At 40.1% G+C, this 26,642-nt stretch overlaps 1 protein-coding gene across 2 annotated transcripts in view; it reads right to left on the minus strand.

Annotated features, from left to right (window-relative positions):
* Window positions 1–26,642, minus strand: part of BMPR1B (bone morphogenetic protein receptor type 1B) — a 229,067-nt gene that overhangs the window by 197,229 nt on the left and 5,196 nt on the right. The window contains exon 1 of one of the 2 annotated variants that reach the window (XM_088057151.1): window positions 17,651–17,683. The exons of the other annotated variant lie outside the window; for it this stretch is intronic. The gene's annotated coding sequence lies outside the window, so the exon portion shown is untranslated. Of the gene's footprint in view, window positions 1–17,650; window positions 17,684–26,642 lie in introns of those variants that run through there. 2 annotated transcript variants of the gene reach the window in all.

The raw sequence follows: 26,642 nt of genomic DNA on the forward strand, positions 1-26,642 counted from the left end.
CCTCCACACAAGCCAGGGCTCTGTCCTGCAGCCACAGCACATTTCCCTACAGCACCCCAAGCTACTGTGCCACTCCTGATGCAAAGCTGAGAAGGTCTCTGGGCTCTAGAGCTTAGTTAAGTACTAGTGTTTTCAAAACACATCAGGTTGAGAAGAGAAACAGAAATTTGCCAGATTGGCTCACCTCTACTTACCTTAAATGCCCCGATCATTAGGAAGGTATTTAGAATCTTAAAACTTATTTCCAGATTTCTTCTGTACAATTATAAAATGCCTTCAGCAATTATAAAACCAGATTTCCTAAGAGGACTTTATGGATTCAATAAAAGCAAGCATCTGGTGTCTTCTTAGATTTCATTTTTCAGAAGAGACCTGCTTGCCTGTAAGAGTATTTCCCATAATTTTGTCCTCTGCAGAATTCCTAAGTCTGTATGGTTTGATTTACTGAGCACTTTCCAGTTACACCGTTACCTCACTGTACAGATATACAAACCCCATCCATCTAAGCCTGCAATCTTTTATTACACTTGTGAAACTCCACTATGAAAAAAATCAGGATAGTTACATGGACAGACAGCAGAATTACAGCAGTCACACCATGCTGACAAAGTGCTTTTTTAAGAAACAGATCTGAAGAAATGATGATGGCACTAACATTAAATAGCAATTAATAGATATTAAGCAGTAATAGGACTTAGGACTTCTTAGGACTGAAGAAGGTGATTTACAACAGGCAAAAACGTATGACTGTCAGGCTGAAGTGTTCAGTCTTTGAGAACAATTTTGTTTGGGTTTGGCCACTTCTCAGTATGCACATACAGAAAACTTCAGTCCCACAAACACAAAAATCACTGTATTCCATTTTCAGTCATTCCTCACGCTTCAGAAATTAATTTTTGTTTCCTTCCATTGTGCAAATGCACAGAGAAACTGCCTCACATGCATGTAAATAAACACAAATACGTACCTAATTTTTTAAAACCTTGATTTTGCCCTGCCTTCGTTTGTGAATGTCGTAAAGTGAAATTTAAGTTGTGTACTTCAACTAAAATATTCATAATAATGCCAGAACATACCAAGGCATTAAGCACACTAGGTATCAAGCAAATAAATCAAAGGCTGGAGTTTTTTTGGATTTTTTTTTTTTTTTTTAACTACATCGACTAGTATTTCTGGATAAGAAAGCATCTTCTATGGTAGGTGAAAGAATAATTCAGCTGTTGCTATTAGCTCACCTGCTGGTTGTAACTTCCAGATACCATATCATATGATTTAAAATGATCCCCAACAAGCTATTATTAATTCAACATTTACACTGGTGCCATTGATATTAATTTTCAGATCTCATTCTGAAGAACAAGGATTTTACCCTAATAATTGCATGACTAAATGGGACACTAATACTAATTATCAAAGCAACTATTATTTTGAAGTTATTATAAGAGTAATTATTTGTACAACTGAGCCTAGTAACTCAAGAGGATAGAGCTGATTCTGTGTTATGTAAATGGTATGTTTTCTGCATTTTTCATCTTTATAACAATTTCTCTAAAGACTGGAGGTTCAATAGCTGAATTTGAAAAATGTGGCTACATTCTTTTTACTCACCTGGGTGAATAAATCCTGCTCCCACAGAGAACAGAATAATTTTATTTCCTTATTATCGACTTCCTCTGAGATACAGAAAGTCCCCTTTAAAATACTGCCAGGTACTAAAAACAGATTTAGCATTTTCTTAAAACAGGAAGATTTGTAGTAGGAGATGAGCTCCCCATTATCCATCTGTTTCCAGTTGGTTTTATTCATATTACCAAACTTTCCAGATGTCGTGCTCTTCATCCATTGTCCCCCTGGAACGATAAACTATGTTCCTCTTACAACCTCTTTATATCCACCCTTATATTCAAACATTATAAATAATTTTGAAATGAGATGTGTGTTAAATTCTTATTTTCTGTAGAGGTTTCCAAGACCAGCATTCACCAATTCCCTCTCATGAACTACCTACCAGAAAGAAAGAAAAGGAAGGAGTGTGCTTCTTGGTGCAGGGATTTGGGCACTGGGGAGCAGCAGCATGGGGTTAAGTCAGCTGGAAATAAAAGTAGAGTTAGTTCTGCCTCCAGTGAGCCATTTATACATATTGAAAGGAAGAGAAGCAAAGAAGAAAACAAATGCCAGACCTGCAGGTGTGCTAACATATTAAAACTAGAGCAGGAAAAGAAAAAAAAATCTCCTGTAGCATTTCAGCCCCTTGCCTCACCTCAGCACTCCTTGTGATGTAACCTTTCTTCTAAGGGGAACTGCATACAGTCAGTCTTACCCATAATCAGGCCGTGAAGATCTGCACAGGCTGGCTGACTGCTGCTGCCCCTAACCAGTGCCAGTTGTCACCTGGAACAAGAGTCCCAGGCTATCAGAAGATGGAGAAAGGAAAAGAGCTGGCTTCTCCCTTGAGCTCTAACAGTAACTCAGAAACAGACACTACCTGCAACTATGAAGTATGTTAAAAAGTTTTCAACACTACACAGTACTGTCTTCTGGTTTCTCAGGAAAGCATTGAAGAGAAGGTTATTCAAATATATAATATGTGTTTCTCTACTTGCATGACTTCTCTCAATATGCACTGGAAAAGAGAGTACTTGTGAGGTTGAGGTGTGCTCTGCGTCAAAAAAGTCAGAATCATAAAAAGTCTTCTCAAATCACCAAATGGTATTTTACCTCTGTACGTGTTCCACTTGGAATTTTCCATATCTAGTAAAAATGCTGTTCTTTCCTTTATGAACAACAAGAATTTTTATGGTATGTTACCACGTTCCTTCAGACTAAGAAGAGGAAGAAACAGCCATGTAGCTGAGGATAGAGCTTTCCACAGAAACCGCACATACGCTTCTAAATAATCTATTTTTTTTAATATAGAGAAAACATAAGCCATGATGTTGCTATGAAAAAGTTCATGTTGTAAGCATACTTTCCGAAATTAAAAATCATTGTAAAAGAAACAAGCTTCTGTGCTTTGTATCCACAAAATGGAACAGTGTACTTTTATGACTGCAGTGAAACTGTTTTCCCAATAAAAAAACCGAATGGAAAGACTGTCACATCCAAGACTTGTGCTCATCATGGATACATACTCTGAAGTAGAGCAGAGCAATCTCACAGACAAGAAGTAGTCAGGTAGCACTGCATATTTGGAGCAGAGAAGTAAGAAGGGTCTTGAGATGCAACCTAAGCATCGAAAGACAATACATCGCTCAAACACAAACTCAGAAACTCAGGAAGATCTTGTGAAACAGAGAGCTCCACAGCAGTACCCTGGCAGATCAGGTGTTTGGTTGGAAGTTTACTCTCGCTTACAAACATTTAGAAACCTAAAGACACCTCTAGGAAAAAAAACTGATGTTAAGTATACTCTGTGGACAGATTTTATTATTCTAATGTTTCTTTTTTATGATCACATCTCCAACCTTATACCAAGAATTTAACCCTTTTGCTTTACTAGAAGAAAGCTGCTAGTTCTTCTTTTAAAAATTGCTTGGTAACCAAAGTCCCCCTGAGCAAGTACCTTGCCTAAGGCAGTAAATCTAAGAACAGTTATGGCAAACCAATACTGGCAATCCACAGCAGCCTTGGGATCTGAGAGTCTGGGCCACAACTCCTACATAGCTTCAAAAGGCAGTTTGAATGTTGGTATTATCAGCTCTCAATATTAGGAGAAATATACCTGACCAGAATGACTTCTCAAAAGACCCTGCCATCCTACACGTATTTTGCCTCCCTGTGCAGTTCCAGTTTCTTCTCACAGTTCCCCAACAACCACTCACCCTGCTAGGGGAGAGGGGTGGCAGGGAAACAACAGGCTTTTATAATCCAATCAGAACTCACAGTTTTGGAAGCTCCTGAGCTTTTGCCATGTGGAGAAAACCTCCACAGCTGGCTCTGCAAGGGTCCAAGCCAGCAACAACCCTGCACTGGAGTGAATTATCTTGAGCTGGTTTTCCTTCTTGCATATTTTTCCCCAATGCTTTCTTATTAAACTAAATGTCTAGCACACACACACACTATCACTCCCATGTACACGGTATGCTGGGTATACTCACAGTATGCATTTATGTAAAGCATACATGCAGTACCTACACTATTTGCCACGCTGCAAGCAGACTTCATGAGTACATCTAGGAGAGTTTTTCCCCACCCCAGTAACTTCTGCCCAATTTGTTGCAGCAATACCAGGTCAGATGACAAACTCCCCATTTACAGGAGGCAAAGACCCAGCTCTCAGTCTTCCTTACATCCCATAGAGTGAGGGCTTCCCTGCATTGGCAGCTAGGGCTCTCTAAGCCAGTGCATGCTTGCTTTGGGGTCAGGGGAAAAGGGGGCATGACAAGAAGACCAGCAAACACGAAGGACAGCCCTGAAGTCAATGCAGAGCATTGTAGCTCCATTCTGCACCCGCTAAACCTTTTCCCTGAACCTTATTAGAAACAGCATTTGCCCAAACAAGGAGGGAATTAGAGGGTCTCTCCCACCACGGGGAGCTGTGCTAGAGCAGCCCTGTGCTGGAGTATTTTCCACAGCCTCTCCATTAAAGCCACTCACTTTTCAGGTCAGCGCTCTGGCAAGCCAAGCCCGCTCCTTGGCAAGGCCTGCCGCTTCCACAGTGGCAGGGTGAAGTAGCCACAGCTGTACCAGCTGTACGTTTAATGCCGAGCACAGGCTCCCAGCAGCTTAAATAATATGAGTTCAGTGCAGCAGGCAAGATTACACATTAACAACCACGAGCAAAACGGGAGCAATTAGAGAACAGCTAGGGAGTGCTCAAACGTGTAACCAGATACTCTCGCAGCCAATACATATCAATACAGCATATAAAAACATGCTCAAGGACCACGGCTCTCTCCCTCCGAGTGTTGCAGCTGGGTGGTCTTGCAATGAAAAGGACGTGTTAAATCACATTGTGTCCACCCATAAAAGAGAGCTAGCCATAAACTGGCTGCTGACACTTAGAAAGTGCTACAATCAGTGCTGCCAGTCATTTGAATAATCCTGAATTTCTGGACAAGGCGAGGGCTGACCATGGCTTTTCACAGGAGAGCAGGACTGGAGGGGTAGATCTGAATGGTAGATCTAATGCATGATTTCCACCTTTTTCACCAAAAGCTCTCTCCATACAGAACAGTGGAATGCTCTATACCTACCCATCCGTAGCTTGACAGCTCCTTTGCCAACAACACTCCACATTTTCTGCTGCTCCCAATCCCACTACATAACATGACACACTACTAGAAACTGAACAGGGACTCCAAAGCACCAAGCCACAAATTAAAGCAACTGCACCTATTCACAGGTGCTAAAGGAGAAGATGAGAAGAAATGTATTCACATAGTTCCTGAGTGATAAAGAGCAAACACTGCTTAACAGAATGAGTAGGTACAATGTAGAAAGGTTTTTTTTTATTTACATCCACCAGATTACCTGTGGAAAAGACTGATTTTCAGGAAAGAACATTTAAACCACAGATGGTTTTAACAGTAAAGCAACTGCTTCTAAAATACTGAGGAATAGCACAAAAAAGGCAGCTTGGAAACTTGGACAAGGACTGGAAGACAGCGCAGGAAGCTGGAAAGGCTATGAAGGAGATGACAGCAAAACACAGACAAAAGCACAAAGATGCGATATGTGAGGGGTAGAGAGGAAACTGGAAGGACAGTAACATTTTTGATGGGCTGGAACATCAGACACATGAAAGGAAAAATACCTTTCCTGCAAGATTTCAAGGCATCCATTTACTCCATCCTATACTAAAGAAATGTCAAAAAGCGACAGATTAAACAAAAGTCAGTTGAAAGCCATGAAGGAAAATGGCCATCCTTCTGCCAAATGACTCTTCACAGTTCTGAATTTCTGGGAAATGTACATTACTTTGTCTGTCAATTGGCTTGTGCTTTTTATGGCTTCTGAGGTAAAATTAACAGGCCAGTGAATTCTACAAGCAGTTTTAAAGAATGTTTACCAGGCTGCTTTCAAGATTTCTGGAGAATGTGAATTACCAAATATGTGGTTTTAATTTAGAAACTTATAAAGCAAAAAATTTACATTTTCTTCTCTGAGATTAGTTAATGAACATGTAAATAAACACAGTACCAATGTGACAGCAAAATTCAGTAGAATTCCATATACTGAAGTTAGGACTAGATAATTTACATTCCAGAGCTCTGGAAACACCAGCCCATGAAGCAGGAGGTGTGAAAGGAAATATTTTAATAGGTCTCCGATGCTGAGGGTGGTGTCATCTGATTGGAAAATAGCAACTATAATACCCATAATATGAGAAAGAAAAAATGCAGTCTGGGAAAAGAAAGTCCAGTTATTCTGATCCCAGAAGAATACATGGCTTTAGCACAATTACTCAGAGGGGAAAAAACATGTTGAAGAAATGGAAGTAAACAAGAATAAGTGTATCTGCATTAAAAAAAAAAAAAGGAAAAAAAAAAAAGACAGAAGAATGTGTGACTAACTTTTATCTTTTCTAAAATGTGAGCATATCTAACAGACATCATTTATCTAGCCTTCAGCAAAGCCTATGCTAGCATGACATAAGGAATTTTTTAGTGAACTCGGGGGAAACTTGAAGTACATATTAGCAGTATGAATGGACTGAGTAGCTTATAGAGCTTTAAAAAGGGAAAACATGCACCATGTGGAGGTTATTAGTGTACCTCCAGAAACATTTGTTCAGAAAGTAATTTTATTGAATACTTTTACCAGTGAACTTAACAAGGAAAAAAAAATTAAAAAAACAAAACCAACAGTACCTTATTAAAAACAGCTTCTAATGCAAAGTCAGGAGATAAAATCAACACACAGAAGGACCATTTAGAATATCAGACAGAATTTAATGGATAACTTTGAGATATGTAAGCATGAAGCCCTGTAGCATAAAATGGAAGGCTAGGTACATGGAAGCACCATGAAATGAAGGTATTTATCGACTGGAGAAGTTCAGGGAGGGAAAATACCTTGTTGATCATACTCATTGCTAACAGATTAACTGTGACCTGCCAACGTAATGCAGACATGTCAAAGGCAAACATGATCTGAAAAGGTATCAGCAGTTATGTGACCAGCAGAGACAGGAAAGCAGAAATGTCACTGTACTTCAGGAACAGCACATGGAAGTCTGGCCATTCCCACAGCAGAAAACTGGCCACAAACCAGTGGCAGAAGAGGATTTCCAGGATGCTACAGCAGTGGAGAGCCTCTCACAAAGAAGACAACAAAAAGACCCCCCCAAAAGAAGCAACCAACAACAAACTACAGAGAAAAACTAGGCCAGCAAAACAAATGGTGGGAGAATGACCCCTCTACAAGTGTCAAAATACAAGATACACCAGAAAAAACTGGCTTGTTGTACTTGAACTTCCACAACTGGTTGCTCAGACTAGGAACCTGACAGCTGATACAAGTTTCCCATTTGCTGAATTTGGGATTTTAAGGATACCATTTCTCCCTGATTACATGCAAATCTGCAAAGAGCTTGCATTCCTCCTTACAGGGAATTTGAACCCCACTGAAATTAACAGGGAAGGAAGGCCAAAATCTAAATACCAGACACCCAAATATTAGAAATTCCAAAGGAATTCAGACATAAAATTCTTAGTCTTTTGACTGGAATCCAGTATTGGGTTCTGTTCTATTCCCAATGAATAACCAAGCTGAACTAAACAAACAGGAATAAAAGCCTTCCCACCCCTACAAAAGAGGACTCAAATTTGCCTGTGGTGCAAGCTGCTTCATTCAAGCAAGGAAGATAGCAGTAGACTCTCTGGCCACAAGAAACCCTCGAACCAAAAAGAAAATCAAACCGAACTACCTTCCCCCACAACCGAAAAAAAATAAATCTAACTACTATAACAGAACCTATAAACCCAAGTTGGATTGTTCAAACTAGGCCCCTGAAGTGAAATTTGGGCACTTCTAAAGATGACAGGCTCATCTCCACAGGTGCTGAGCAATCCCTCTGCAGTCAGCTTTGACTCATGTCAGCATGGGGCTGATGCTGTCTCCACCAGCACAGCCCAGCTGGATGGGTTGGGACAGCTGTGGTCCATAAGGCAGGGTGCATTTCGACTCTGTGAACAGGCTCCCTAACACCTGCCTTCACCATGAGGCCAGGAGCACATCCCTTGAATAAGCAGAAAGTGAAAGACCTTCTTTCCAGCCTCAGCATACTCAATATCCTAATTTGATACATGTCTCAACCTGTTTGAATCAAGACAGTTCTGCCTGTTTTTCCTCTGCTGTTCTTTTTTGGAAGTTACTCAAATATTTCTTACTGTTCATAACAGCTGACACTAACCCAACGTGGCCTTGCTTTCTTCTCCTAAACACACCCCATTTGCAGCTCTCAAAAATACTGGCATGGCTTTAAGTGCAGCCTTGAGCTGCACTAGGAATGCTTTTGATATCACTGATGTTTTAAAAGGCTAGGATACGCACAACAGCCCTTCACATAGATATGCAAGACGTAAAAAATTATTCATATTTGCATAGAAAATTTCTCATTCAATAGAAAATTTCCTGGGCTCCTATTTGGATTAAAGAGAACAGAAAGGAGACTTGGCAAAGCAACAAACTGCTCTTCCTAGCAAATGGAAAGTAAGAAAATACTTGCAATTCTTTTACTTACTTCCAGCTCTTGTTCAAAACCAGCTTATTAAGTATTTCTGCAGTTGCCCCAAAAGGAAAAGTAATTTAAACAATAGATTTTTTTAAAGACATCTTTAAATATATAGTGCTCATAAATACTCTATCTCAGATATGGTTTACTGGACTTCTTTTTTTAAACTGTCTAATGTCTACAGTTAAAAAAACAAACAGAAACTTCTGAAATTACAGATCAATACTCAAAGTGGGAGAAAGTGCTTCCATACTTGAAATTTCTAATAGCTTTATATCCATCTAACAGACATCAGGATTGAAATGAGACAAGCATTAGAAATAATCTACTTTAGGAAGGACAAAAGATCCTTCAGTGGATGAACAAGATAAAAACAAAAGAAAATAAGGAATGCGAGGGTCAAAACAAATAAGAAAGGGGAAAATAAACCCCTAAGGTTTAATTTTCAAAAAAAAAAAGGAGTTCAAGAAAACCCAGAATGTGAAGAGAGAGGATAAAGCAAACAAAACTTCAAAGATTGCCAAATTCTGTCCTGCCAAGGATGTGTGCAAGATCCCTATTACACTCATTTAACTGACTTCAACTGGAAGGTCCTTAGGCATCACACTTAGGGCACAGGGTGTCTGCAAGTGCCAGTGGTTCCGTGGAGCAGCGCTGCTAGACAGCTAAACCAGCAGATTTACTGTCCAGCTAAATTGGTGCCTGATGCTTAACACTAACATGAGTACATCATCTTGCCTGAACAGAGCTGGCCTGAGTTATGACATGCAGCTAAATACTGTACACTGAAGGGAAAATGTCCCGGAGTGGAAAGTTGAAGGCTAATTCTCAACCAGGGCTCAAGCTGATATTATGGAATGCGCTCTTTCCTGAACATGAAACATGAAGGAAATCAATGTGAAAGAAAGCAAAAATTGATTCATTCTTCTCTTCCTCTTTGGAAGAATAAGGCCTTCAAATGGTTTCTCGTTAACTTTCCTAGTATGTATTTACTTTTTCCAAGAAAAAGGAAAAAGAGAAGTAGGCGGTGGTAACCAACCCAAGTAAACTTACATACTACTTGAGGAGAACTCCATCCATTTCTGTACCCTGAGTATTCCCATAAGTCCCAAACAGACCACTCTGATTTCAAGATTCCATATTCCTCCTCTTGGATGTAGGTCCTTTTCTCAGATCTGTTGCCAGTACCTCCACCACCACCACCTTACCACTGCTGGAAGTGAGGTCCAACACAGTGAGTCAAGCACACTGTTAATGCAGCGAAAGGTTCATGTGAAACATCATCTCCCCTGCTACAAGGCCACCAAAAGGAGGGGCCTATGCTCTTCTACTTGCACAAAGATTCTTTCAGTGCAACACTATGCAGATGATGCCCAAAGAATTGTGATTTATAGCTCCCTTCCCACAAGTGTATGCCTCCCCATTTTCCTCTCCTAAGTACACCTTCAAGACAAAGCTCAAAATATTTCATTTATTACATTCAAAGAGTCACCCTACCTATGTCGTAACACAGCCAGTGTGGACAATTTTTCAAAGCTGCTAATAATGATCCAAAAGTTTTAATGAGAATTGGGTTTACAGACATAGTTAATCTACAGAAAGTGATGCCACGCACAAAGGAGGGAAGTGACCAAACTGTCCATATCCACATGCAAACCTGTGAGCACACCAAGCTTTACAGGATATGCAACTGATGGGGCTGGAAGAGGCATGAATGATGCAAGAGAGTCAAGAGAACAACATGATTTGAGAAAAAAAAAATCATAGACAGGCTAACAATTTGCAGCAAGTCAGCAAAATGTGACCAGACAATAATCAAGACAAGAGGTAATTTTTTTCCCAAATGGGAAATGTAAATCCGGTACAGAAAAATAAAAAGCTGACAAAATATTTCTCCCAATAACACAGTGTAATTTATTAACAGGTCTTTTAAGCTACGAAGTTGCAACAGGTAGGGTTGTTCAAAATAGGAATTGTTACGACATTCTTTACTGAGGCCAATGCTACTTTACCTTCGTTCCAAAGATTCATAGAAGTCTCTATTTAGGAACAGATAGAGGGATAAAAATGATGTTGCTCTCAGCCTTGGTGGCTTTCCACTTGCTGTGGCACAATACTAAAATTTGGATTCATAAAAATTAATACTTTAGTCTAACAAAAAATGTTTTGTTTAAATTATTTACACTCAAATAATGTTTTTTAGAATTTTTTTTATACTTTAAGGTATATAAAAATATATTGCTTAGTTGACAGTAAAAGAAAGTATCTTTTATAATCTCAAAGAAATAAGTTACCGTAAAGGTTTTGTAAAATTAAAAGTGGCATATTTTCCTCAACACTGTGAAACTCAATTCATCTTGAGAAAGAAGACATCAACATTTATATACAAAAAGGCACAACCCATGACACATCAATTAGCACCTGCTTGATCAGCTGACACTTCCAACCTGCATATACCAGTTACACTCAGGAACATTTGTTAGTATCAGTAAATTTCTTAGTCATCTACTGATTACCTTTTTTCAGGGAAATCTAAAACTTGTTCTGCAGCTGAATTCCTCCAGATAAATGGAAAATACATCCAGGATACAATCTGGTTGCATCACTCTGTGGCTGCAGAGCTAACTTAAGATTTGCTAGCCCTCAAATTCTTACTTAAAACTCAGGTAATAATTGCAATAAATTGTAATTTACACTTAGATAAAGAAAATGTGTTATGTCCTTTTTGTAAGATAGTAACATCTTTACTAAACTCTAAGGAATGGAAACCTGAAGAGTGACCGCAACTGTTCATACATGAAGAAATATGTCAAGAATCCAACGCTGTTTTAGCTGTCCAGATAATTTAAATACGTTCCTGTCTATCTGCATTTTATGAAATGTTGTATCACAATTCGTATGTGGCACCTGGGATTTTTCAGAGTCACCTCCAAGGTAGGGGTCATGCTTCCTATACATGATGTAGAGCATTTGGCTCCTTCTGGGAGAAGCGAAGAGGAACAACTCTATGATGATTTATTTCCCGGGGAATGAGTATTCAGGGAAAGCAATTCAGCTTTCCTACACACACACTGATTTTGGAACAAAACCAGTTTGTGATGGAGCCCTTTTCAACACAAAGACATGACAAGCACAGCACAGGACCTAACCTCGCTTCACAGCAGTTGTCTGAAGCATCAACAAGATAAAAAAGGGCTCTGGGTAAGCACCTGCAGAAGCCACTGAACACCAAGAAGAGCCAGGCTGGCTAGAATGCCAAGAGCAGCACATCACTTCCAGCCACAGAGGAACATGGATTTGCAGTGCTTCAAGAGCACAGTTAATCAGCAAAAACAAAGGGGCAGTTTAAAAGCATTCAGATGTCACAATAAACTGATGAATTGTTTCGATGCTCACAGAGACTTCTGTGGATCAAAACCAGTCAAAACAATTCTGGGCCTTGTGCAAGCTCTCAGGAAGAGCTGTAAATTTGGATTACATTTAAATCACATTTACCACTCTTGCTTTAGCAAAGCATCAACAACTACCTCTCCATTCACAGATTTTAGTATAGGCACTTCATGGGGGGAAAAAACAATCCATGACGCTTGAAAGTATTTTACGCCATCTAAAATTGATGTGCTTAACACACAACCTAAATTTTCTCAAACAATCATTTGTAACACTTAGTTAAACCAAACACTTGCTAAAACAAACAAAATAATTGGCAATCAACAAAATGTTCAGGGTTTGGGCCTTTTTTCACAATTTACAGTGCAGAAAAAAACCACAAAATACATCATGTTTTCTTAAATGCTACTATTCATGAACAAAGCATCTATAGCACGCTCATCTCACTAGCAAAAAAAGTATATCAAAAAAATATAAATGAGAAAACCTCTTCACCAGTGGGAGAGGAGTTACACCACTCAGTGGGGGAAAGTGTTATTGTACAGTAGCTCATATTCATGTAATAATTTTTAAATGTGCTGACACGCCGTTTGCTACACCAGAAAAGTGGCGTGGCTGCTGCCCCTTGCACTGAATCTTGGATTTGCTGAATGTGAAAAGCACATATCAGCGGTTCCATACCATGAGATCGCAGAAGGTTGATGCAGGGAGTCCCAGCTGACTGGATTAATTTTGTCCATGGCCAAGCATAACACTGGTTTAGAGCCTCACACTCTATCAAGGGAGAAATTCTAATTGGATCTAACAAAGAGCTTACTGCTTAGGCACACGTGTCAGAAAATAGTTTCCACATCACATAAACTGTACTGCTAAGGAGAATTATAAAAGGACATTTTCAGAGCTCTGGAATAATGACACATTATATTACACACATTGCTTTCAAGTATATTGCCTTCAGGAAAGTATCATGTAAATTATGAATAATGCATTTACTCTGGTAACAGCAGGTATGGTGAATCGAGGCTGGGTTCAGACACAGTTACTGCCATTCATTTCAGCTTTTACTTCACTACAGGATAATTTGTGCTAGAGTTCACTACAGGAAAATATGATGGAAGATGCTTCACCAGAATCTTATTATTTAATCTTCAAAATGATGTACTAGAACAAAATAGAAAATGATGGTGAAGAAACAATGTAAGGCCATATGAGGGTGGAAAAAATACTTAAATTGTGGGAAAAGAAAAACTACATCTCAGCTTCCCTCTGAAGTTCCTCTCCACTTGCCACTTCTTCTGTGAGAGGCATCTCAGTCTTCATAACTAAAGGTGCAGAACACCAGAATTACGAGTTGAGAGTACCACGCTACTACAAACCCCACAATACTATTCCCATCAACCCTTCTTCACCAACCCATGCCTCGTGCCACTCTCCCATTTACTTTCCAAATGGAATAAGCCTACCTGGGCACCCTCTCTGCTCCAGCGAGACAGGAGAGAAGGCTGGCAAAGCAAAACATGGGAAAGATGTTTCCCACCACCATTGCTGCCCAAAATCTTCAACATTATCATAGTAGTCCATAACACATTAATACCTTTTTCTTGGTAGGAGTACCAAGGATGTGGAGTTTTCAAACATCAGAGACAGAGAACTGGAGCAGATTGCCCAGCGAGGTTTTCATTCCCCTCACTGGAGATATTCAAGAACCATCTGGATGCAATCCTGTGCCATGTGCTCTAGAAGAACCCTCCCTGAGCAGGGAGGCCAGACCAGACAACACACTGAGGTGCCTTCCAACCTGGCCCACTGTGTGATTCTGTGAAATACTATTTGATACCACAATATCATGTAGATCCACTGCAGTTAGCCTATTTTACCTACAGCCTGCTTAGGGATGCTTAAAAGTTTGCAAGCTGGACCCTGCAGGTGAGGGTAGTAAGGGGAAGCAAAGAAGGTGTGACAAGTCAGGTGTCCAGAAGTCTTAAATTCCTGAGACAAATGGATTGTCTGGATGCAAGCAACTTATAACAAATTCACAGGTGGAATATTTTTAAAGTGTTTAGAGGTTGCACCGTTTACTTGTCTCAATAGCATCAAACATAGCAGGCCCCTTATCTCAAGAAAGTTGTGTCCTGACCCGTGCTCCTGATTATAATTAGAGGAGAATACTGACTGACCAGGGGGGAAAAGCTGGCACTGTAAAACGTCACTACAGCCACCCCAATGGTCAGGGGTCACTGCCACACCACGTAACGCCAGTTGTGTATGCTAACACTGGAATTTCAATAATGTGGACACACATCACACATACAGACAGAGCAATTAACCTTGCTGGGGCGGGGGGGGGGGGGGGGAAGGCAAGAGAGAAAGCACATCACAAAAAAATAATCTGATTTGGCTCTGTACTGAGGACACCAGCCTGTGAAATCACATTCATTTTGCAAGTCCTTGCTCTTATCTTCACTCATCCACCACCTGCCCAATTCATATTCCCACCTACTGATGAGAAAACACATACTTGTTTTGGCTGTGGCAGAGTTATTAGTTCCTTATGTGATGCTGTGAGTTGTATCTGTGGTGAAGACAGTGCTGATAGCACAGAGATAATTTCACTATAGCTGAGCAGAGCTTACTGGTGTGGAGGCCTTTTCTGCTCCTCACACTGCCCCACCAGTGAGCAGGATGGTGCTGCAGAAAAGGCTGGGAAGGGACACAGCTGGGATAGTTGACACCAATGGACCCAAGGGATGCTCCATACCACACAGCAATAAAAGGTGGGGGAAGAAGAAGAAAAATGTTTGGAGTGATGGCATTTGTTCTTCCTGTCACATGCGATGAAGCCCTGAATTCCTGGAGATGGCAGAACACGCACCTGCCCACGGGACATGGTGAACAAATTCCTTGCTTAGCAGTGCAGCTTTTCCTTTATCTGGTAAACTGCCTTTACCTCAACCCACATTTTCTCACTTTTGCCCCTCCAATTTCTCCCAGTCTGATGAGTGAGTGTCTGTGTGAGGCTGAGCTGCCAGCTGGGGTTTGCCCACAATTCACGGTCACTACAAATCTCCCCACTTAGTGCCTTGCTGCAGCTACATCTTCCAGGAAGCTGGCCTTGCCTGCTCTGGCTAACATACCTGAGCAAAGAAAGCCTAAGAGGGCATTTGATTGCTGTCTACCAGCATGCCACACTAGAGGCAGGAATAGCAAACAGCAGAGAGGAAAAAGCAGTGTATCTGCTAAGGGCAGCGCCAAGCCCTGTGTATGAAGCAGTTGTGACAATGTCCAGGTTGGAATTGAAAACAAATGTCATGACAACTCCACAAAAACCATCAGAAAACACCCTCCATACAGGAGAAACAGAAAGCAGGCATTCAGCCTTCAGAAGAAGAAACTTGCTACCTCGACAAAAGGAATTGTGTAAGAGATGAAAAGGCAGAGAACTGGAAAGTGACTCAGGAAGGCTCACTGATCTGCTGCCAGGAAAGGCTCTGACAGCAGCCCAGAGCACAGGGAGCTCCCTCCCCTAGGTAGCCTCTGCTGGAGCAGTCAGCTTCTAAATAGGAAAAGAAGAAATTGATCTCAAAAGCTTATTTTGATGTTGGCGTTCATAAACCTTAAAAAGAGCGCATTTTATCCTCTGCATCTCAAACCATTCCTAAATAACAATAATAACAACAAAATAAAGAGGAGTGGCACTCTTAGAGAGATCAAATAAGTATTTCCTTTTAGAAAGTTGTCATTTATCTCCTATATATGTTTGTCCACAAGCCCTGGTATTATTTTGATACCTCAAAGTATTGACTTCCAAGTCAATAGTGGCTTCCAAGTATTCATTGCTTTGTCTTAAAACACCTTAATGTTAGGATAGGACAAAGATAACAGTCTTCAGGAGGCTCCATTTCCCAGCACTGACTAGGTAGAAGTGATAGAGAATTAAAGTTATCTGGGGATCATAACCAGTGCATGACCCAGAAAGAAGAAAATCAAGTGGACAGACCCAGACACAGTTTTTCCTGTCAGAATGGGCTATTAAAAAGCCTAGTAAGAAAGATAATAAAAAAGGACTTCACTGGCAGTTAAGGTGTGAGAGTCTTAGCTCCTAGCTAAACTATTATACCTAGTAACCTATCTTCAAGTGAATTACAACTCACTCAATTTCTTTAGACTTCAGAAGAGTGCTAATTCCCAAATTCATGGGTGAACCACATTAACTAATAGCTTGTAAATCATCATAATTATTTCCAAAGTTGCTCGCTTCTGTAGCCCTTAAACCAGAAGATGATGTTTTTATTTTAGCCAAATATTTTTCACCAGTGCTTTCAAACCACCCAGGAGTGGAGCTGTGACTCCCCCAAAGTGCTGAGCCTGTGGCTGCTTTCACCTGGCTGCTCAGGTCTTGTGGGGGGCTTGCAATGCTGAGTGAGCCAAGGACTCTCCAGGAACATTACACACACAGTGCTCAGCCATTCCGATCAGCTTTGCAAGTGGGACTTGGATTATTTTGTCTACGAGTTTCTTGTTTTGCTTTGAAACATAATGTTCAGACAAAGACTTTCCTGGGCTTTGCAGACAGAGAGAAAGGTAAAAGGATGGTAAGATAAAGTTCTGGCTTGCCAAATGAAATTATAGTCCTATTAAAAAACAAGCAAGTTTGACTAAAGAAAGCCCAATGACATCATAAAAACATCTTAGTTTCCTTCAGTAGATTAAAGGCAGTTCATAAATGAACTCTGAGAAATAGTAAAATTAGAGAAAGGTAATGTAAATATCAGGGCATGTTCTAAAGAAATAAGTGAACTGTATTCAAGGCAACATGGAAGCAGTCAGACCAGCACCAACATTTATTGAATACTCTGCTCATTCTCCCTTTGATACTCAGGCGCTATTTTTCCTGTAGGTTGATGTAAACTTTGAAGTTTTGCACAAGATCTTGAAAGAAATACAGAGTGTAACCAGCTGCTACATATGATTCTCTAGCTAGTGGCTGCCATATATGCTACATATAGAAAGCATAAAAGAGAATAGGTTGAGTGATGTAAACTGCCAGCAGGGAAAGTCTTTGAAAACTTATACAAGATAAAAGCATCTGTAGTCTCAACACTAATACTCTGTAGTCCAGCAAAGTGATAAAAAACAGCAGCCACTGGAACAGCTGGAGTCCAGTGAAAGGGAGCAAAGCCAGCATTTGAATACTGTTAGCAGTGACTATGTTCAAATTGTCTGAGATACGCTTTCACATCCACAAGAACCCTCTTGCAACAGCTAGTCCACTAGAGGAACCATCTTTTTTAGAAGAGTTAGAATCTACCAGGCAAGAGAACTGTACAAAAAGAGTGTTACTGAGTACAAAGTAACCCTGCAAGGCAACATGTCTGAAATTACACAACAACAAAACTGCTTGGCCTGTATGGGCTCCACTTGCCACACAGCTGTAAGAAAAGGTTGTATCCTTTGTCTCCTGCTACAGAAATACAAGGAATTCCTAAGTGCACAAGGAGTGCTGCCAGCTTGGCCAGTACCCATGGGCAGCCTGGGCACTCACACCACTGCCCAGGCTGAGCGAGCATCCCTGTCTGTACCCACCCTGAGCCACGGGAAGCGGCCAAAATATTCCTGCCATTCCAGAAACCATCAGTGACATGGATACAGCTGAATTAAGTGCAATTTCTGTGAAATGGAGTAAAACTGTGACACCTGTGTGGAACTCAGCGTATTAGCAGGTGTTAAGTTACACACACATAATGGGAACACCTGAATCTGCTCCTTGCAAAAACACCTTGCCCATGGAAAAATTGCAGAGATGTGAGACAGAGATGAGCCCTTCCATCCATGTGGTAGCATTAAGTGAAAGTGGCCAGTCACAACTGCAACATGGAAATACAGAGGGAGTGGTACATAACACACCACAACAAAACAAAACAAACCAAACAAGAAAAAATTGGAATAGGTTGCTGCAATCCAGATAAGTGTTTGGTGAATACAATGGAAAAGCAGTTTATAAAAATGTAATAAAAATTGCTAATGGAGTTGCTCTGGTTTACAGATCTAATTTCTTTCCTTGCTTTCAGACTGTTTTTAAACACTCATCCTGAACCTCACAGAAGAGAAAAGAGAGGAGTTTTGTCAATATTGTACTTAAAGTCATGCACAAAAGTTAATAGCATTATGATCTAAAGTAAATGTCATTTTTACAGCTAAATTATAGCATAACCAGTGAAAATGAAAATTATTTTATAACTGATGAGTGGAAGTTGTACTTTAACTAATTGTAATCCAGAAATGGCTGGGTTTTGCAGCCAAAAATCAGCAGACTTCCATATGGCCAAACTGAATTCTGTAGAGAGAACAAAAACATCTTCCTATGTGAGCTCTACCTGTACACAGGCTACACTGTTAAATACTGGAACACGGTCAGAGTGTCTGAGAACCACTGAGCAGCACCAACCTAGCACCTGACACTACAGAAACACAAAAAATTGGAGAATTTGGAGAGTAAGAACAAAAAGATTCCTAAGGGCTGAAAAACTGGATCCATAATGGGAGATCAGTGGTAGACTACGTACCAGATTAAATAAAAGATGACATTAATGTTTCAAAACAATGTCCTGAAGCAATCAAAACACCTCGTAAAAGTAATATGTGCATGCAAAACCAGTAACTGCTGCAAGGAATGGAAAAAGGGTCTGAAGTTAATGCAATTTCTTTAAAAACACAAGCTTGTCCCCCACACTTTCTTCTCATATCCTTGATGAGGAAAGAAAAAGATGGAGCTTCACATATCCCAGGATATGAGGAAAAAGGAGAAGAGGGAGCTAATCTTCTGAGAACAAAATTTTGCATCTGTGGAATAATAAAACAATAACATTTTTATCCAAGAAGTTTTTTTATCCAAAATCTCCTATCCACCTGTGGGAAAAGTGTTAGAATGCAAGAGGATGCGCTCCAAGAATTTCTGGGCCATAACTAGGAAGGGTGACCAGAATTATTCAGACACTAAATTTTGTTTTGTTTTAAAATGGGAAACTACCCACAGTTACAATAATTTGCATATCCTAAAAAAAAAACACCCCAAAACTAATTTTTCTTACCCTGTTGATTCTATTGTGATTCATCTCCATAGCTGATGCTATAAGAACTATAGCTGGGAAAATCTGATTAATGAAAAATAACAAGGCAAATGACACTGCACACTCTCAAGGTCAGTAAAATAACCAAGTCAGCTTTCATAAATTCTGTATTTCCAGACTTTTTGGTCAAGCAGAATAGGACACTGGAAAATGCAGCACTGCACATACCTGACTGTAACAGTGAGATATTTAATCACGTCCATTAAGATAAAGCCAAATCTCCTTCCCGTCAGCAGCTTTGAAGATTTCTGAATAGCTAAGGATGCTTGTTTCCCATAAGTTCAAAGTGGTTTATTCATCATCATTCAAGTTTCCCAGTGTATTTTTTGGACAAAAAATGTATTTTAAAAGTCCATAAAGAAACAATGACCTTCCAGCTTGTGATATCATTTGCCTCTTTTGGCAGGGTCATTTTGAACTGAACAAAATCAGCTGTTGCTTTCTTTTCAGACCTTTCCTATCATTTATTGCAATTCCTTCCTTATAACTCACGGGCGCAACGTCTGCAACTCCATCTCCTCAAGTACCCCTTCCGCCTGCTCCCGAGCACAAGGGAAACTTTCTGGTTACTGCAGGGTCAGATTTAAGGGCCACACCTTCAATCTGAATAAACAAGTTTTGCTGAAGACCAATCAAACGGGGAATTCCATAAAATATTCATTGTGAAAAGCCTCAATTTATCTGTTTCTCCTCATGTCCATCCCCTCCAAGTCCACCTTTTCTTTTGGGTTGGTAAGAAGTCAGCACCCCACGGGTTTTGTGTAAGATCTCCCAAATTAAAAATGAATTTCTGACAAGACATCCCCATATTTAACTACACATCTGGTAAATAAGGTAAAAAGTAAGGTCTGAAGTTACCTAGGCTGCACAAAGACTAAGCAATGCCAAGCTTCATTGAAAAAAAAAAACGAATAAAAAAAAATTATACATTCAATAAATAATAAACATAACCATTTTTTAATAAGTCAGCTGACTTATATGTTGACGACCACCTACAGAAAGTACACAATGGTTTCAAGAAATGCTATTTTGAGAGCAAACCTTCCTCAAGAAAATGTCATGGCCAGATGTTTAAAAGAAATTTTAAATCCTTTTAGACGTGAAGAAAAAATAAGGGCTTGGAAAAATAAAAAAAAAATATAAAAATAAAAATCACAATACTCAAGACAGGAATTTGAGAAACTCTCAAAGTGAAGAGCTGAGCATGACTTGTGTTCTCACTATTGTGAGGCCCTATTTTCAGGACAATTATAGCATCAGATGGACCTCTATGAAAAAAAAATAAAAATGCAGCTTTAAAGATGAGGCAGAGAATAACACCCATGGAAACCACTTCCAGAATGGTTTATATCTACTATGGTAACAGTACTTGAGAAATGTTATAGCTCGAAGAATGAAGTTTAAATGGATGCAGTTCACAGGCTTTGCAAATGCCAGCCGATCAGCAAAATGTCAGTCACAGAATCTGCATCCAATTGGAATAACTCAATAAAATGCATTCAGAGATGCAACTGGGGATCCAGTCCAAGTGCTGCTTTCAGAAGCAGATCCAAAGGAAGTGCAGGTGCCTCCAAATCTTGACTAGAAAAGGAAAATGACTGAGATAAAGCCCACTACTGTTATCTGTGTCACGGGGGATTATCTCCATTTCCAACTACCAGAAGACCGCTACAATGAAATAAGGCTTCTCTACAGTCCTCAGAAAGAGGTAAAACATGTTTTTACATAACATTTCTTTGGTATCAAACAATGGGCACAAGTGAACGCCACTGTGAGTTCTACCATGCTCAAAGACAGAAAATAGATTCTGGCTGACTTCTCCTGTGCGAGAATTGGCTTTGAGCAAGCCCCACATTAGCAGGAGTTAGGAGGCATTCCCTACAATGCTAACCTAATTCAATCAGGACCAGGAAGGACAGGACAACACTGCAAAAACAAGGGTGTGCAAGACAATTTCAGCAAGATTGTCTAGGAAAAAAATATTCCATCATTTGACGTACACTCCTTGTATTTTTATGACTCTAAAGCATATCTGTCATGCATTCACTGATGAACAGGATTGTACTCTTTGTATATGGTACATTCAAGCAAAAATCAAAGTTACATTTATCACTTTGTTGATAACCTTTCTTGATTAATGAATGTGGAAAAGAGCTGCTATAAACAGGCATTTATCATCAGATGGGAAATTATCGGTAAGGGCCATGAATACTGCTAGGCTAATACTCAACAATAGTCTTCAAAGCACACAAAGGAGTATCTTCTAAAGAATGAGTGCAGCTGAAAATTTTGAGACTGGCTTATTGGACAACAGGCCCAGGAATTGGTTGCTTTTGTTCAGGAAAGAATATCATTGAGAGAGAAGGAACTGGGGAAATGTACGGAAGAGGTTAGTGGCTGGAAGAGAACTGAAATGGCACAGAAAGAAGGGCAGATAAAGTCACTTGAATGGAAATAACACTTCCACTTGTTACAGAAATAATACAACTTCCATCAATTAATTATTTTATTCATTAAATAGGCAGCCCATTTATTTTACTTCTTACTAGTCAGTTAAAGAGTTATCATTTGAAACACCTTTAACAAGATAGTCTCATATTTAAATGGAATAATTTTTAAATGTATTTTGCAAGATGTATTTGTTTTTTATTATTTCTTTCAATTTAAATAAAAATTTATCTCTCAGAGTATTAATGCAAAAAATCACAGTAAAATATTCAAACTAGCTATGAAAATATATTTTCTCAATCTGATTTGAAAATGTATTTTCTCTAAGAGTTTTACTAAAGAAACATCACAAAGAAATTACTGTATTGGACTGATGCTTCACCATAGACACCTTGGGGAAAATCTGGAAGGGATGATGAGATTCAGAAAAAGCTGTTCTGTGCAGAATCTTTCTCCACTCCTGACATGTATTTATTATTCATTCCCGACCACCTCTCCTTATCTGATGACACAGCTTACAGACTTCATGCAGTTTAAAATGTAGTTTGAAGTTGCTGGGAACTCTTCCGTGATAATTTCCAGTCCCCACAAAAAGAAAAGCCACAGCTTAGTCCATTCTTACACCTACAGAGAACTGACTGACATCTGCTAGAAAGCAAAAATCAACACCAGAGCTGATGTCACCAGGAACAAACACTGGGATTGCCGCTCACATCCTTCAAGGATTTTATTATAATCATTTCCAGTGCTCAATATTATCTCTAACCATTAGCAGAACATACAGGCAGCTGCAGCCTGAAGTAGCCCATCCCTTCTGTCCTTGACATATGTGAGAAGGAGGAAGAGTTCTGAACTTTTCTGAGCTTTTTCTCCCCAGGGCTGCAGTGGCAGCACTCACCTTTGGCTGGACCTTCAGATGACATTAAGGTCTTGTTTCAGGGTACTGAAGTTCACATGTGTTCAGGCCACTGGGGACTGCAGCACCCAGCACCAGTAACACAGCACCTGTTGAGCTCTACATGTTTATGCCACTGTTATCAGCCTACTGAGGTAACTTTGCAGGACCTCTGTTGGTATGACTGTTTTTGGATCTTCTCTATTCTGCCTCCTGGGTACTGCCTTCTGCTATTTTCCAATTTAAAAAAAAAATACTTTTTAGACTATTAGTTGCACACACACAGAAAAAAAAATAATCTAAACCTCTCCATCTCTAGCCCTGGGGACATCTCTTAGGCACCATTTGTGTGTATATCTTTTTCTGGAGTCACAGAGAAAAGGAATTAATGTCTGAGGCAGATAGCATCTTCAATTGTCCATTGCCATGCTAGCCAGCTAGCCTAATTCACACTTCACTGGAGGATGGCTTCACATTGTTTGAGGACAGGGAGTGAGGTTATGTCCCCTCACAGCTGGAGCAAGAGACAAAACAAGGCAGGTGCCTTTGCAGCCCAGGCACATTCCCACCTGCTGAGAGTGCTGAGGACCCTATCTTTCAGCAGGAGGAATAGAAATAGGAGCTAGGCACAGCAGCTCCTCAAATGCTCCCACTATTCCCAAAGCAACTGCCCATTTAGGTCCTTAATTTTATGGCAAAACACTTCTAAAAGCTTAGCTCAGCTTTCATGCCATTAGTTTATCCTTCACAGTACTGCTTTTGGGCCCATCAGAGTATCTGCAGTTTACTTTTCACCTCAAGCCAAGTCCAGCATTTAAGAATGACTAACATAAAAAAATCCAACCAAACATTTCAAAAGGCATTTAAATACATGTAAGACAACTCCTACCTGCATGCAAAGCCCCCACCAACTTCTGAAAAGATTTAGCATCAATGATTAAACCTGTGAGAATATATGTATCTGTACAAGTAGAGTCACAGCATTTTAGTTTTTATGAAATTTGCAGCAAGAGAGAAGAAATACCAGGGATAGTTCACTGAAACAGCTGAAATGCTGCTAAGGAAAGAAGTTACACTGGGATTAATAATTTCAAATATATGTGCAGCATTTGAGAGCAGAAGGACAGTATAAAAATAGATCAAACCCTTTTGACAGGCTCTCATTTGTTCACACCATTCCAAGTCACGTTGTCTGAACTGGTAAGGTGAATCAGAAAAACTGAGTTATGCACAAACTGTGCAGAAATCTGCCCTTCTGCAGAAAGCTAGAAAAGCCTTTATGCACAAATTAAGCACCAAGTTCAGTAAAAATGATGGCATTTTGCACACACAAAATCTAACAGCTCACTATTCAAGCCTTAAAAAATAAGAATAAATTTTACAATCCGGACGACTAGAAACTATTCTTTGTGTTGCTTTGGTTTTGGGGTTGTGTTAGTCTTCAATTAAATTAATTTTCAAACAAATTCTTTTTCTTCAAAACCTTAAAAACAGCAAGCCATAAGAAAATTCCACACATTCAAAACACAGGCATATGTATCACTAAGATCACGTTGGTTCTTGTCAGGAGAGAAAATTTTTTTTCAAAATGAAGCAGTCTAAGGAAATTCCATTATTCAGTTATACAGTAGTTTGATTACTCCCTGGCAATAGATTTCTGAGTTAAAAAGTTATAAAGATTACCTTCATTTTTTCTTCTTGTTTAGTTGGAGTAAACTTCTGATTTCTGCACCTCCTCAACCAGCAGCATCCCTACTACACTGAACAGCCCAACAATACTGCATAAGCCCCACTGTAAACAGTTATTTTGGGATGTATTTTCCATGGCTCTAACTTAGTTGTGGAAGACAAGGAATATAGACAAGCCTAAACAGTTGTCATACATGGTTATCAGAGAAAAGTTAATTAGTTTCAGGTTTAAAATGTGCTCCTCCTCCTCTTCAAAGGCACCTGCTGTGATGGCTGTCAGGAAAAGCACAGACCTGCCCTTCCATAAAATACAAATGTGATCTCTGTGATGCCATTGCTGCTCACATGATGCTGAACTGACATGGCCTATGTGAATATTTAACCCCAAACTGCAAAATTTACCATCCACTTCCAAAAAATACCAGAATTCTGGAGGAAAATGATGGTACTGCTTTTTCACTCTAATAAAGTGATTGCATCTGCAGCAGTACAAACTGAGAAAAGATTAATACCTGTGGAAAGAAAGACTAAGTAACCCTATTGGGATAAGGGAGAAGGCTGAGTTGTCCAACCAGTTTTCTACCCAGGGATGAATGCACACATCCACACCAGGAGCTGTGTCCAGGAGAACACTGTGAAATGGTGGCAAAGGCAGTTATATCCAGCTGGAGGCCAGTCACTAGTGATGACCAAGGGATCAGGTGCACTCTCAGCAAGTTTGTGCACAGCACCAAGTGGGAGTGTTGATCTACTGGAAGGCAAGGAGGCTCTGCAGAGGGATCTGGACAGGCTGGAACAATGGGCTGAGGCCGACTGTATGAGATTCAACAAAGCCGAGTACCAAGCCTTTGGGTTACAACCACCCCATGAAGTGCTACAGGCTGGGGCAGAATAGCTGGAAGGTGCCTGCAGAAAAGCATGTGGGTGCTGGTCAACAGCAGCTGAACATGAGCCAGCAGTGCCCAGGGGGCCGAGAAGGCCAAGGGAATCCTGGTCTGGATCAGCAATGGTGTGGGCAGCAGGAGCAGGGCAGGGATTGTCCCCTGTACTCAGCACTGGTGAGGCCACACTTCAGATGTTACGTTCAGTTTTGGGCCCCTCACAACAAGACATCGAGGGGCTGGAGCGAGTCCAGAGAAGGGGAACGGAGCTGGTGAAGGGTCTGGAGCACAACTCTGATGAGGAGCAGCTGAAGGAGCTGGGAGTTTTTAGCCTGGAGAAAAGCAGGCTCAGGGAGCACCTTACCACTCTGTAACTGTCTGAAAAGGAGTCTGTAGCCAGTCTCTTCTCCCAGGCAACAAGTGACAGACAGGGTGAGAGCAAATGGTCTCAAGTCACACCAGGACTGGTTTAAGTTAAATACCAGATTTTTAAATTTTTTTTCATGGAAAGGGCTGTCAAGCATTGGAAAAGATTACCCAGGGAGGTGGTAGAGTCACCATCCCTGGAAGTGTTCAAAAAACATGGATATGGCACCTGAGGACATGATTTAGTGGTGAACATGGTGGTGGTGCTATGTTGACCATTAGATTTGATAATCTTGATGGTCTTTTCCAATCTTAATGATTTCATAGTTCTATGATTCTATGAATGTTTCCTACCATAAGAAGGAAACACTTCATGTGAGAGTGAGGGGTGCCCTGTGAAAACCACCAAGCTCGACAGACTGTAGTCTGCATGCAGAATTCATAGAGGCAATCTTCAGACAAAGCCCTTCTTACCATCATTCAGAGAGAAATCATACCAGTAAATCATACCATAAATCCTAAGCACAATACAGATTCTAAGTATCAATTTCATAATAGTTGCAAGGTGCTGAATACCCAGGAATGCTTGGGAATAAAGGAAAAAGACAATTTCCATTAATATTTTTAACAATGAAAGGCGAACACAGTCTCCTGAGTAACTTTAGTTTTATCCTGTCCATCAACAGCAGCAGCTTGGACTTGACCTCATTCTTGACCCAGACTCTCAAAACACTTTAAAGGGGTACATGTGACTGCATCCCATTGGACAGAAGCAGCCATACAGAGATGACAGGGCATGTCATCCTATGGCATGTCCTTGATGCAGCACAACCCTCCTCAGCTTGAAGGGTTTCTCCACTTTGATTTTTTGGTAGGACAAGACCCTACAAGACTTGCCTACAAATAAAAGAAGCCTATGATGCCTGTACACTTAATTGTATTTCTGCAGGCTATAAAACTCTTGTTCTACTCATTTTAACAAACTACCAGATACTTATGCCTGAAGAGAAATTCCCTGTTAGGGAAAAAACCCTATTCATCCAACTTCAGTAGCAAATGCAAATAGCTAATTATCCTTATCTCCATTACACTGTCCTGACTTTGCAATACATCTGGCATGGAAGCAAGTATTTTTTTGCCTTGTCCAAGTCTTCTTACATAAGTACAGA

This window comes from Pseudopodoces humilis, chromosome 6 (genome assembly GCF_049639895.1).
Source record: "Pseudopodoces humilis isolate 2021_Gansu_Grassland_sample_001 chromosome 6, ASM4963989v1, whole genome shotgun sequence".
In the NCBI taxonomy this organism is placed as follows: domain Eukaryota; kingdom Metazoa; phylum Chordata; class Aves; order Passeriformes; family Paridae; genus Pseudopodoces; species Pseudopodoces humilis.